We start from the raw sequence: 12,309 nt of genomic DNA on the forward strand, positions 1-12,309 counted from the left end.
ATGTTGTTTCATTCTGCCTCACATCTCCATGAGGTGAGGAATATTACTGGCATTTCTGCACGTAGGAAACCACGACTGGGACGGGAGAAGTGACTCCCACTTGGTCATACAGTTAACAAATGGGAACAGCCACTTGGAGCCCAGGTATCTGGGACAGTACTTTGCTTTGAACCCCATCGCTACAGTTTGCAAACAGACTTACGAGATTTGGAACCCAACGGCACACCCTACTGTATAATTTAGAGTACAAATAGCCTGGTAGTTCAATGCGGAGGAATTATAATATGAAATAGCTGGTGGGTTCCTACCATGGGTAGGGCCTATCCTTGCTTTCCAGGAAATGCAAGGATACATTTCTCTGGGTACACGACGCAAAATCCCATATCCTATTTTGCACTACTGCACGTTTTCAGGTCACTTGTTGTGACTAAGGCTTTAATTTTTGCTTTATTCTATTTCCCGTGGAAAGGCTTTTCTCCTTCCAATTAGCAACATGACAGCGCCGCACAGGGCTCATTAATGCTCATTGTTACAAGGAACATTAAGATAATTATGACTTTCTTGTTCGAAGGCTTAACAAAATCCAAGAAATCTGCTAGAATTACATTTAAATTTCTAGTAAAAAGATGTGAAAGAACAGTTAATTATCTTTATCATCTAGACCCATCTAATGACATTTAAGTTAAAACTACTCTGAGGCTTTGAAATCAGAAGAAAAGTAGAGTTTGCAAAATAACCGCTCTACCATTTATTTGTTAGTGTTTACCAGGGCTCACTGTTTCAGCACGCACAGTTCTGTTAAAATCTTCTCCTCTCCCATCGCTCTCTTTCTGCTCATCGATGAAGAGATAACTTCAAAATCACTGGCGGTGGTGCAGGTGCAGTGTTGCGGAAACAACAACTTTGCCTTCTCTTTGCACAGCTTCCCTCCCCGCCCCCCCGCTCCGCCCCCGCCGGGCAAGCGCCGGTTCCCCACCCGACGATGCCCTCGAACAGCTTCCCTCCACTGGCCTCCCCAAAACGCTCCCTCAGGGCATCCTCGGCCACGACGACCACGGCCCGGTCCCCGGCAGGAGGGCACGCTGCCCACCCGCCACCCCCGGCACGCCCCCTCCGCCCTCTCCACCGCAGCCAAAATAACACCCCAGTACCCGCAAAGTGGCCCCGCGGTCTTGTCTCCAGGCTACTTTTCAGGACGTGTAGGAGAAACTCATTAAACAGCTAAAGGCCACGAGAAACACGGGCGAAGCCAAGTGACACCCGGCGCGGCCGCAGCCGGGACCCTCCCTGGGAGCCGCCTTCGCGCGTCCCCGCGCGCCCACTGAAGGCGCCGCGCCCCCCGGGCCCGAGCCGCCCCGAGCCGCCGGCGCCGAGCCCCCGCCTGCACCTCAGCCCGCAGCCCGGCGCGCAGGACGGCGGCAGGCCGGGCGCCGCACCGTCCTCCGGGTCCCGGGCTGCACGAGCCTCCCCGAGGTCGCGGGCTGGCGACTGCGAGGAAGCCGCACCAACGCCCCCGCGCGGCGCGGCGCGGCGCGCCCCGCCCGGCCGGCCAGGAAGGGGTCCCCACTCACCCCGAGGCGTCCCCGGGGCTGCCCGCCGGCTCCTGCTGCTCCCGCGCCGCCGAAGTTTCCCTCCTGCGCGGCCGCCGAGGGCTCGGCTCCACCTCCGGCTCCGGCAGCCGGGGAGCCTCCGGGGACCCGGGGGGGCGGGGAGCGGCGGCGACGGCGGCGGCGGGCGGGCTGAACCGCGGCCGAGCCCCAGCGCTCGCCGCCGGGTGGGGGCCGCGGGGCCGCGAGCCACGCTGCAGCGGCCGGCGGGGGTCGCGCTTGGCTGCGCCCACCTGCTTCCCCCAGCGCCTCTCTGCAGTGCGTCCCTCTGCCCGGTCGCAGCGGGGCGCCCTGGCCGAAGCCTGTCCACCCTCTGACGGGGACACTCGCGGAGACGGGGGATCCCCTGCAGGTGGGCGGTTTTGCACGTGACCAGTCTCTGAGAACCGGAAAAGTTGAGGAAAGGGGCTAAGACACCGGTGCGAGACCGGTGCCCCAGGAGAGGGGTGATCAAGTGTCTCTCCCACAAGTATGTGGTCCTTCGTCTTTCAGGAACGAATTCCCCAGGTCCTCGTAGTCCCCTCGCCCGCCCGTTTCTTTCAACCTCACTGGGCTGCCCTCCCCTCTGTGGGCAGACTTACAGTAACTTTGTAAATTGGACCTTGGAGAATTTACCTGTAGTCGGTGTCTCTGCGACTCTGGTCAGTTATAACGCTTTCGCTAGGGAGCTTTTATTTACAGTGAAGGTCAGAACCCCTTTAACCCTGAGACCCCGCCACCGTGGGGAAGCGATGTCTGCAGAGACCCCTGACGGCCGCTGGGAGGCCTAGGAGGCGAAGCAGGATAAGGATGGAAAACAGGTTATGTGGGGTATTTATTGAGTAATAAAAGCCACGCACACAAACGCACACGCACAAGCACGCACCCTTGGGTGCCTTTTATTTATAAGTGCTCCAGCACTTCTCCGAGGTAGAGGGAATTTGGGAGTATTATGATTCACAATTTTCAGTATAATGGAGACTCAAGAGGAATCAATGCTACGTTAGACGAGGTCAGCTTTCCAGGGCTACAGATGCAACTCGCAGAGGCCCCTCCGCTGAGCCATCATAGCAGAGCCAGAGGTAGAAACCAGTCCGACGACTCGTGGTGCCGTGCTCCTTCTACCGCCTGGCCACCAGAATGTGCAAAGTCCCCATCTGGGAGACTTCAGGGCACCAGACTTTACATGCGTACAGGGTAGGAGTCCTGGAAACAATAGGCAGTCCTGGAGCATCGAGTAAGCAGTTATTTACCTGCAGTAGCATTCTGGAAACAATTCTTGCTTCCTAGCCACTCTCCAGCCCACCGGGATCTATCCTACTTCCAACCCAGGCTCCCCTGGCACCTCAGGGGATGACTCTGTTCCCACCCCACACCCCTGAGTGAGTCAGTCATCCTTGTGACATGAAATCCTCACAGCAACTCATTTGGGATTCAGGGAGGAGAGATGAAGCATCCACATATAGGTAGGTACAAGTCATTCGCCAAGCTTCCTCCATGCATTATTTCACAGCAGCCTGGTGAGGCAAAACGTATAACAATGCCCAGTGTACAGATGAGATGGAAGGGCCACGTGGAAGTTCACGTTAGTGATGAGTTGTGTACAGGTTTGGGCCTACAGAGTAGATCACTCTCTCGATAAACAAATAAGCCCTTCAAAGACTCGCAGGTGTCACCAAAACATCCCTACTCATTCGCATTAAAGCATTGATACTCTTTCCTCTCCTGAGGTGTCCCCTGTCACCGCTCAGTGATGTCTTCAGAATTTCTACACAATAGGGATTAAAAAAGGAATATGGTTTGGAAGACAAGCCAAGGACTTGAGTAGGGGCACATAGTTTGACTCAGTTTCTAGGTTCCTGTGGACTGGCTAGGGGAGGTGAAGGAGGCAGAGATTGTCTCTATTCCTGTCATCTAGAAGAAAAAGGGAGATCACTTCAGAATTAATTACTTTTCCTTTAGGGGCTTGTAACACCCTTGTCAACATACCTGAAGAAGTTCTCCGAACTTTCTCAGTTGGGATACTAATATATCAGCATAGCAATGTACATATCAATATGTGGCATATCAGTATACATCAACATAGATCAAAAGTCATAAAGCCAATACTAGCTAAGTGTTTGGCCCCACCACACCACAGTAAGGCAGACCAAGACTCTGGTACTCCTCCTGGAGCCGGTGAGGCTGTGCTCGGGACAGCCCTCTCTCCTCCCCCTACTCCCACTAGACCTGTATCTCCTTCCCGGAGAACAGAAGAAGCTCCAAGCACCCAAGCCCAGCCCGGCTCTGATGAGGAAAGCAGTGATGGGGAAGAGACCCGGGTTAGCGCAGCTGATTTGGAAGCCCTGATTAGTGGCCAATACCCCACCCCTCCCGAGGGAGATGGTGAGCCCAGCCCTGCCCCTGAGGGCCTGGATAAGTGGGTCTGTGCACAGCCTTCAAGCCAGAAGGCGACCAACCACAATGCCTACATCACAGAAAAGCTGGAAGTGCTGGCCAAAGCCTACAGTGTTCAGGGAGACAAGTGGAGGGCCCTGGGCTATGCCAAGGCCATCCATGCTCTCAAGAGCTTCCACAAGCCTGTCGCCTCCTACCAGGAGTCCTGCAGTATCTCTGGGATTGGGAAACGGATGGCTGCGAAGATCATAGAGATCCTAGAGAGTGGACATCTGCGGAAGTTGGACTATATCAGCGATAGCGTGCCTGTCTTGGAACTCTTCTCTAATATTTGGGGAGCTGGAACCAAGACTGCCTAGATGTGGTACCGTCAGGGTTTCCGAAGCTTAGAAGACATCCGCGGCAAGGCCTCCCTGATTGCTCAGCAGGCCATCAGCCTGAAGCATTACAACGACTTTCTGGAGCGCCTTCCCAGGGAGGAGGCTACAGAGATTGAGCAGGCAGTCCGGGAATCCGCTTAGGCCCTCAACCCCAGGCTGCTGTGTGTGGCCTGTGGTTCCTGCTGACAGGGGGAAGGCAACCTGTGGTGATGTCCACATGCTGCTCACTCACCCGGGTGGCCAATCGCACCGGAGAATCTTCAGTTGCCTCCTCGACAGCCTCTGGCAATGAGGCTTCCTGACCAATGACTTGGTGAGCCAGGAGGAGAACGGCCAGCTGCAGAAGTACCTGGGTGTGTGCCAGCTCCTGGGGCCAGGGCGACGGCACCGACGACTGGACATCATCGTTGTGCCCTACAGCGAGTTTGCCTGCGCCTTTGCTCTACTTCACGGGCTCTGCCCACTTCAACCGCTCCATGCGGGCTCTGGCCAAGACCACGGGCATGAGCTTGTCGGAGCATGCCCTCAGCACAGGCGTGGTGCCGGACACCCGAGGCCTCAAGGTCGGTTCTAGCCGATTGCTTCCCACCCCGACCGAGAAGGATGTCTTCAGGTTCCTAGGCCTCCCCTACCGAGAGCCAGCAGAGCGGGACTGGTGACCCATGGCTGGGCGGAAAGGGCACCCAGCTAGGCCAGCGCCCCACCCAGCCATCCAGCACTGGCCTCTAACCTCAGCTGGCTGAGCCTCACCGCTTCACCCGCCAGCTCCCTGGGCCCGAGGGGAAGGACCAGCCTGGCTCCCAGGGTCTGCCCAGCCCTCCCCGACACAAGCAGGCTGCTCTGCCTCCTACCACGCAACTGCCCCTGGGAGAGTTTCGCACACGGCCCCTTGCCCCACTTTAAGCAGCAGGAGGTGGCTGGTTTGAGGCCAGCTTCCTGCACAAAAGGTGCAGGCAACCCCCGTCCCTACACTGACAAGGCTCTAGCTGCAGGGGTGAGTCAGGGGCTGCAGGGGAAAGGCAAGCAATTGTGGCCCGGCATTACCCATGACCCTTTGGAGCAGGAGAACGAGCCGACCCACATACTCCCACCACCCGTCCTGCTTCCCGTGCAGCTGGAGGTGTTGGAAGGGGGTGCCCTGGGCTCTGTGAGGACAGCATTTGAAGGCCCAGGGGCCCAGTAAAGCGCACTTGACATTCAAAAAATAAAAATAAAAAATAAATGGTGCCTCTGGGTACATCTTGACAATAATTAGTGCATGAAAAAAATAAGGGAGTTACCCTGACCGGTGTGGCTCAGTTGGCTGGACATCGTCCTACAAAGCTAAAGGTCACCAATTTGATTCCCAATCAGGGCACACCAGGTATCGAGTTCCGTCCTGGGTTGGTGCGTGAATCAGAGGCAACCGATCGCTGTTTCTCTCCCTCTCTTTCTCCCTCCCTTCCCCTCTCTCCAAAAATAAATAAATAAATAACCTTTAAAAAATAATAAAACTACTAACGTGATATCATAATGTGAGAAAGATTCCTTTCTCTAGATGCACTACCCAGAAAAAAAGTAGATTATTATTCTAATTATTATGCAGTAGATATTATTTGGGTTATCTTTTGGGAGGCGTCATTAGGAAGCAGTGTCAGTCATCCTCGGTTCCATCATTAGCAGAACCAGCTACGCAGGAGGGCAAAGACCCTCCTCTGCAGGCCCCCTTCCGAAAACGCCGCCGCCTGGCAGAAGGGAGACAGTGAAACCAGTGAAAGGATGAGTTCCTTTACACTTCGAAGACCAAAGGACTAGAAAAGCTGGGCTGATCACCAAACCCAGATGTTAAGGAACAATTTTCAAGGCTTACCACAAAGAAAAAAAGAGTTTTTCACATGGATTTTAGCTTTTAGCTGCAGTGTTTTTATGCAGTTATACATTTTTCATAACCATCATGATTTAGGAATCAGAATACATTATTTGAATTTTCAAGCACATTATAAAGGTAACTTAATATGGTGCTGGTAATATGGTTGCAGTAAAGAGTATGTAGAAAGTTCTAGAGATAAGTAAGGTCATGATGCCAGAGTGATGTTATCCCTTTGGGGTGGGAAAGTTAGTCCTTATAAAAATATATTCTAAAACAATACATATGGTGTCAAACTTTTACACTCATAAAGTGCAAAATATGTACATTATAATATATTATTTTTAATAGCTTGTTTTAAAGATATACTGCATAGGTATTAAACTTTAAGTACAGAAATAATACAGAAATATTTCACACAGTTCAAGGCCAGCCTCACCAGGATCCTTGAGAACCTTGACTCAGAGATGCAGGAGCTGAAACAGCAGCTGTGAAGTTCATTCATTAAAACACAATTACTCTGCTTTCTAAGAGATGCATCAGGCGATCACTTAAGTTGTGTTGACACTTTAAATAGATCTAATAATCAGGGTTATCTGATTTTTTAGATCACAGCAAATGTGCTGTGTGGTCAGAGGTAGCTCATTAGGTGGGAGAGGTCTGTTGTACTAAAGCATAAAGACTTGCCAGACACTACTCCTATGAGTGGTGAGTCATTGAGATAGGATCTAATTATATTCCATGTAGTCTACTTTAGAAATCTTGAAAATGTGCAATGTACTTCCAAATAGGTTTTCATTTTACATGAGTAAAATAAATAATATTTGACCCAAAAAGGCAAGCTTTATTCCTCTAGAAAAAAAAAATCATAGTTGTTGAAGACCTCATTCCAGAAGCACTGTAACTCAAATATAGTCAGGCTTAATTAATATCTGTTGACTGAAAAGGGATGCTTTTAACTTCTTCTGGATGTTTTACATTGACATCTTTAGGTACACACATCAGATCAATGAGTTGGCTCATAATGTTTTCAATCTTACACTCTGCATTATTCAAGCTGTTTCTGTCCAGATCAGTCCAGAAGGAGGACATGCTCTCCTCACTGTGCACCTACAAAGCTCTATCTCCAAATGACAGGTGACTGGAGCAGCTCAATGCTGCCAACAGCAAACCTGAGGGTTCACATAAAAGCCACCCAGTATACCAAGTGCTTCACAGCTCGATTTTGCCATTTCACTCTGTGCCCTGAACCACCCCACCCCCTCGTTTAAAGAAGAAACAAAAGGGTTACAGCGGGAACTACAGAAAAACAAGAACAGGGAAGCACCAGAGATTAATCCGCATCTGGTCTGTATCTGCCTGGCATAAATTCCAGAGAGCTAGAAACAGAACAGCTCAAAACGCTGTCTTTTATTTCTACAGTAGTTGACTCACTCACCCATGTACTCTTAGCTCACCCAGGCCTTTCTTTTTGCAAACCAGGGATACAGATTTTCAAACATTTCCCTTGGATAATGCAAGTCTCTTTGGTTTACAGAGAAGAGGTCCTCTAGCTTTCACTCCAGCTTTAATTTTTTTAAACTCTGATGGATAGACTATTTTAAATTATTATCATTGTTTCTTTCCAAACATTATTAGCATCTTTTTAAAAAAAAATAGCTTATTTATCATTTAAGTCAATATCTGCAAAGTCCTGCCCCATGGTCAGGCCCCACTCAGTGTCCCTTCACTGCTCTGAATATACACTATGGTAAGGGCTCCATTAATAAGAGAATATGTTTCAACAGCACACACTATTGCAAGACTTTTTATTACTGACAGTAGAAATAGGATATATGAAGGTGCATTCAAGGATGTTAGAACAGGAGTGCTACTGTATAAAGTATTAACACTGAACAGGGAAAATGGCTTGGGGGTTAGGAAGGGAAAGCATAGTTAAAATCAATAGATCCAAACATAAACGCCTGAAGAAGAGACAAGTGAGATACCCACCAAAAAGACGAAAAAGACAGAGAGAGGCAAAGCTGATGCTGATACAGAAAACAAACTTTACTCAATTGAAGTAAGAGTACTTCCTTTGTTTTCTTCTTAAGTTCCTAAAACCTGTGCAGGCTATGGAGTCATCGTGTGTAACTACCCACCTGCGCACTAAGTAGGTGATGTCAGTGCCACTTCCCTCGCTGTCTGAGGCAGAGGCGGGCTCTTCATAAACACCACCAGAAGGTGTTTCAGTCAAGTTATTATTCATCCACCAACAGTAAGTTAGGCCGTGGGGATGTGCAAAACGTTCCGGGGTGGGGGGGGGGGGCGGGGGGGAGCCGCTAACAATAACTCTGCTCAGTCCTTAACCTCAAGGAACCTCGAATCTAGTAGGAAAAGCCAAATACAATATTGTAAAAATTCAGAGGGAAAACAGAGAGATCCCTGAGGTGCTCCTGGACGGCTTCACGTTAGAAGTAGCTTTTCGGACAGACCTCCAGAGAGGAGTGGGACTTTGATGGGCAGACAAAATAGGAGGCGGGGCACAGTGAGGCCGAGACCGGTAAGTGCTGCACCTGTCCTGAAGACGGTGATCCGCAGTGGCCAGAACACTGGGGACGCTTAGGGAGAAAAGTAAGAGTCTGAAAGGCGGCCTGGGTCTGGATTATGGGGAAATTTGAATGATAGCTAAGGAAATTATGCTATGAGTTTTAGTGGGGTGGGAAGTGCGTACGGGAGCAGGCACTGTTAGTTGCCTGATGGACAGCTTTTCCTGCTCTCTAAAGAACCCTAATTCTGTTCAAAGCCTGTCTCTAGGAAGCCCTGAAAGGGCAGTAAACACGCCCCCAGCTCTGGGTAGAGGTGTGGGGATGAATCATGGGCAGTTTAAGGCAACAAGAAAATCAATGTGAGAAATGGCTGAATTAGGGTATCTATGGGATACTTTAGAAGAGAGGTCTTATATCAACTAGACATAGAGATAGACCACAGCCACAGATATAGAGAGAATTGGGAGTCCTCCACATTAAAAAAAAAAAAAATCATCATTTAAATAAGAATGCAAAGATAAACTAGTGAAAATTATCTCATGGGAAAGAAGGTGTCTGAGAGCACAATTTGGGCAATAGTAGAATTAGCAGAGCAAGAGAGAGGGTTCTACCAAGGAAATTGGGAAGAAATGGTGAGAAAAACAAGAGAACCAGAGATGTGTCTTAGGAGCCAGAAAGCTCCAAGAGGTGGGTGATGGTTACAAATAAAACTCTGTAGCATCCATGTAGCATCCATGGATTTTGTCAAGAAGTTTCTGTAGCTGTAGATGAGCCATTACCAACATTTCAGAAACCCAACAGAAAAGGTATATTTATTCACAATGGAACTGCATCTGCTATCTAAATATAGAAAGTTTTGCTGGTTTTTACTAGAATCATACAAAATCTGTGCAGTTACGCTGATATTTTACACCAGGCCCAAGCTGATTTGTTGTTGACATCATAGGACTTTCTGGGATGTGAATGGTGACCCTGTCACTGTACACAGCGTATCCTGCATGTCATCGATCTTGGCTATGAATTAAGCAACCAGAAGCTATGAACAGGGCAGAAGTGTCTACATGTTTATTTATTTATCTTTTTTTATCCTCACCAGAGGACTTTTTTTTACTGTTGTTTTTTAGAAAGAGAGGAAGGGAGAGAAAGAAACACTGATGTGAAAGAGAAACATCAATTGGTTGCCTCTCATAAACTCCCAGACTTGGATCATCTGGGGATTATACATGCCCAGACTGGGGATCGAACCCTCAACCTAGACAATATGTGCCCTGACCAGGAATTAAACTCACAAACTTTGGGTTAAGGGGCAATGCTCCAACCAACAGAGCCACACTGGCCAGGGCCAAGTGTGTGCATGTGTACTGATCCTGATTGTTTTTTAGCATCACAACCATGTCAGACACTCAAGCAATAAGATAAATTTATTATATCCCTTTGATAATAGTGAGTCAGATCAGAGATGAAACAGAAAAATAATGTAACTTACAAATAGAAACAGTCATTTTTGTTATAGGACCTCAAGACCTTTAATCTGCAGACCCAGTTGTGTTTGAGCCCTAACTTTGTCCTAAACAAATACGGTCATCTGTTGAGATCCACAGCCCTACCATGGAGCAGGGGTGCCACTGGTCTTGCGGCCTTCAATCTGTATCCACTATAAGCATCTGCCTGTCAACAGCTGCACCCTCTCCCTTCAGCATCTGCTTTTTCGGGCAGCTTTAAGGATGGGCTTGGTTTTCTGGAGATATGAGTCCTCCTCCGAGAAAAACTTCTGTTTTGAAGCCAAGCTATCTGACCTAGGCACTGATTCCTATTCCTTCTTGTCTTGTTTTCCAGCCTCAGTTTCTCCACCTGCAATACTGCTCTCTAATTGAATCCTGCTCTGACCTTGACAACACAAGCAAAGTAAGTTTAGATCTCTGCACCTGAAAAATAATAACCATCTTTGCACCTAAACTCCCGCTGCCTACTCCTACACTCCCTTAAAGGTACAGCAACATCACTCAGACTGAAGTTTGTTGCATCCCTTTGAGCATTGTGGGTAGGCCCACTAGCCAGCTCTCAGAAGGGCCAACTCTTCCATCTGGTTAGTTCAAATAATGATAATGCTATTATTGTTATTATCATTCTTAAGATTTGGGCTTTTGCTATGTTCCAGGTACTGATAAATAAGATGTAGCGAGGTTATATACCTTTCCCAAGGTCTTATAGCTACTAGGCCATGAGGCCAGGATTCACACCCAGACCAGCTTTCTTTCCCCTTGGACACACTCCTTGGGTTCCCATGTCTTAGCCTGAGACAAAGGAGTTCAGATAACTAGTAAAAACTTTCAAAGCATCATGTCTATGGGGCAAAAATACTGGAAATCCAGAATGCAGATCTAGCTCACCAGACTGGCAAACCAGTGCTCCCCTGCTGTGTGCTGCATGTGTTCCTCTAACATTCCAAATATAACGAATTCAAGTTTTTAGAAAGTGAAGCTAAGTATTGCAATGGAAAGTTGAATGAGATTTTAATTAATGGATCTGTGCCATCATTTGCTTTGTCCATTAGTCACATGATATCATGTTTTGTACTCTGAGGTGATAATCAACATCATTTATGCATTCTCCATTTATTAAGCCAACAACTGGAGTCATACTGTGTTTACCTATCCAAATAGAGAAGCTTTTTTGTTGTGTTTCCTTCTCACAGAACAGATACTTCTTGTTCCTAATTTTTTTTTTTTTTTTTTTACCAGCATCTTGGAAGACTACCAGTCCCAGGATCTATAAACAGAGCTTCCATCCAGATAGAGATTTTATCTTGATTGGCCAGAGGAAGGAAGATGGCTCCCTCACTGATAAAGGGTTTTTTGAATACTTATGACATAATCTCTGTTATGTGTTACAGAATCATGCCCGGGAAAGGGGCGGAGAAGAGAATGTTGTTTATTGATGTATGCACAGTTCTATTTTTTTTCTTTAGAGTAATATTATGATTACAGATAAATAATTTCACAATACCACATCGCAGTTGAATTTCATCAGAAGAGAACTGGGCATTCCTCCTTAGACTTGAGGGTTGTTTGTACGTGTTGCCTCTTTCAGGGAAGGAAGAGGCTGCTGGGGCCAACTCTTCCTAGGACGGCTCTAGAAAACTCAGCCAGCGTCAGCATAGGCCAGACTCATCCTCTCTTCCAACCCTGCCACCAAACAACCTATTCTGAGAAAAATTGGGAAATAGCATCACATTTGGAAGTGGTTAAGGGGCTGTCACGCTTACACGGGAAATGTTTCCTAGCCCAGGCCCCTGTGGCCCTCTCCTTGCAGGAGCCCTGGCGCGGCTCTAAATTTTTAGTTACAACCAACTGGCGATGAACAATGGCTACGCCCTTTTAGTTTGGGGGTGGGAGGATTGCAAAATCTATTTATATTATAATAGAAGCATACCTGGTCTTAGCTTTTAGATTGTCTTTCTTCAAAGGGGCCACTCAGAGCCAGAGAAATTGAGAGGCCAGCAGGCAGCTTCTTAGAGTAACAGCCTCTAAAAGGAGACTCAAATTTGACTAAAATAAGTCAAAATTATAGCC

General features: G+C 48.2%; 1 protein-coding gene and 1 pseudogene across 1 annotated transcript in view; one reads left to right on the plus strand and one right to left on the minus strand.

The window, feature by feature from the left end:
- CSGALNACT1 (chondroitin sulfate N-acetylgalactosaminyltransferase 1) overlaps positions 1-1,660 on the minus strand; it is a 299,337-nt gene extending 297,677 nt beyond the window's left edge. The window contains exon 1 of the mRNA XM_054565921.1: positions 1,572-1,660. The gene's annotated coding sequence lies outside the window, so the exon portion shown is untranslated. The remainder of the gene's footprint in view (positions 1-1,571) is intronic.
- A 1,983-nt stretch (positions 1,661-3,643) lies between these two features.
- LOC129064639 (DNA polymerase lambda-like) lies at positions 3,644-5,022 on the plus strand (annotated as a pseudogene).
- The last annotated feature ends 7,287 nt before the right edge of the window (positions 5,023-12,309 follow it).

The sequence above is a fragment of the Pteronotus mesoamericanus genome, unplaced genomic scaffold (genome assembly GCF_021234165.1).
Source record: "Pteronotus mesoamericanus isolate MK-2021 breed Mesoamerican mustached bat unplaced genomic scaffold, CSHL_Meso_final contig_169, whole genome shotgun sequence".
NCBI classification, from domain to species: domain Eukaryota; kingdom Metazoa; phylum Chordata; class Mammalia; order Chiroptera; family Mormoopidae; genus Pteronotus; species Pteronotus mesoamericanus.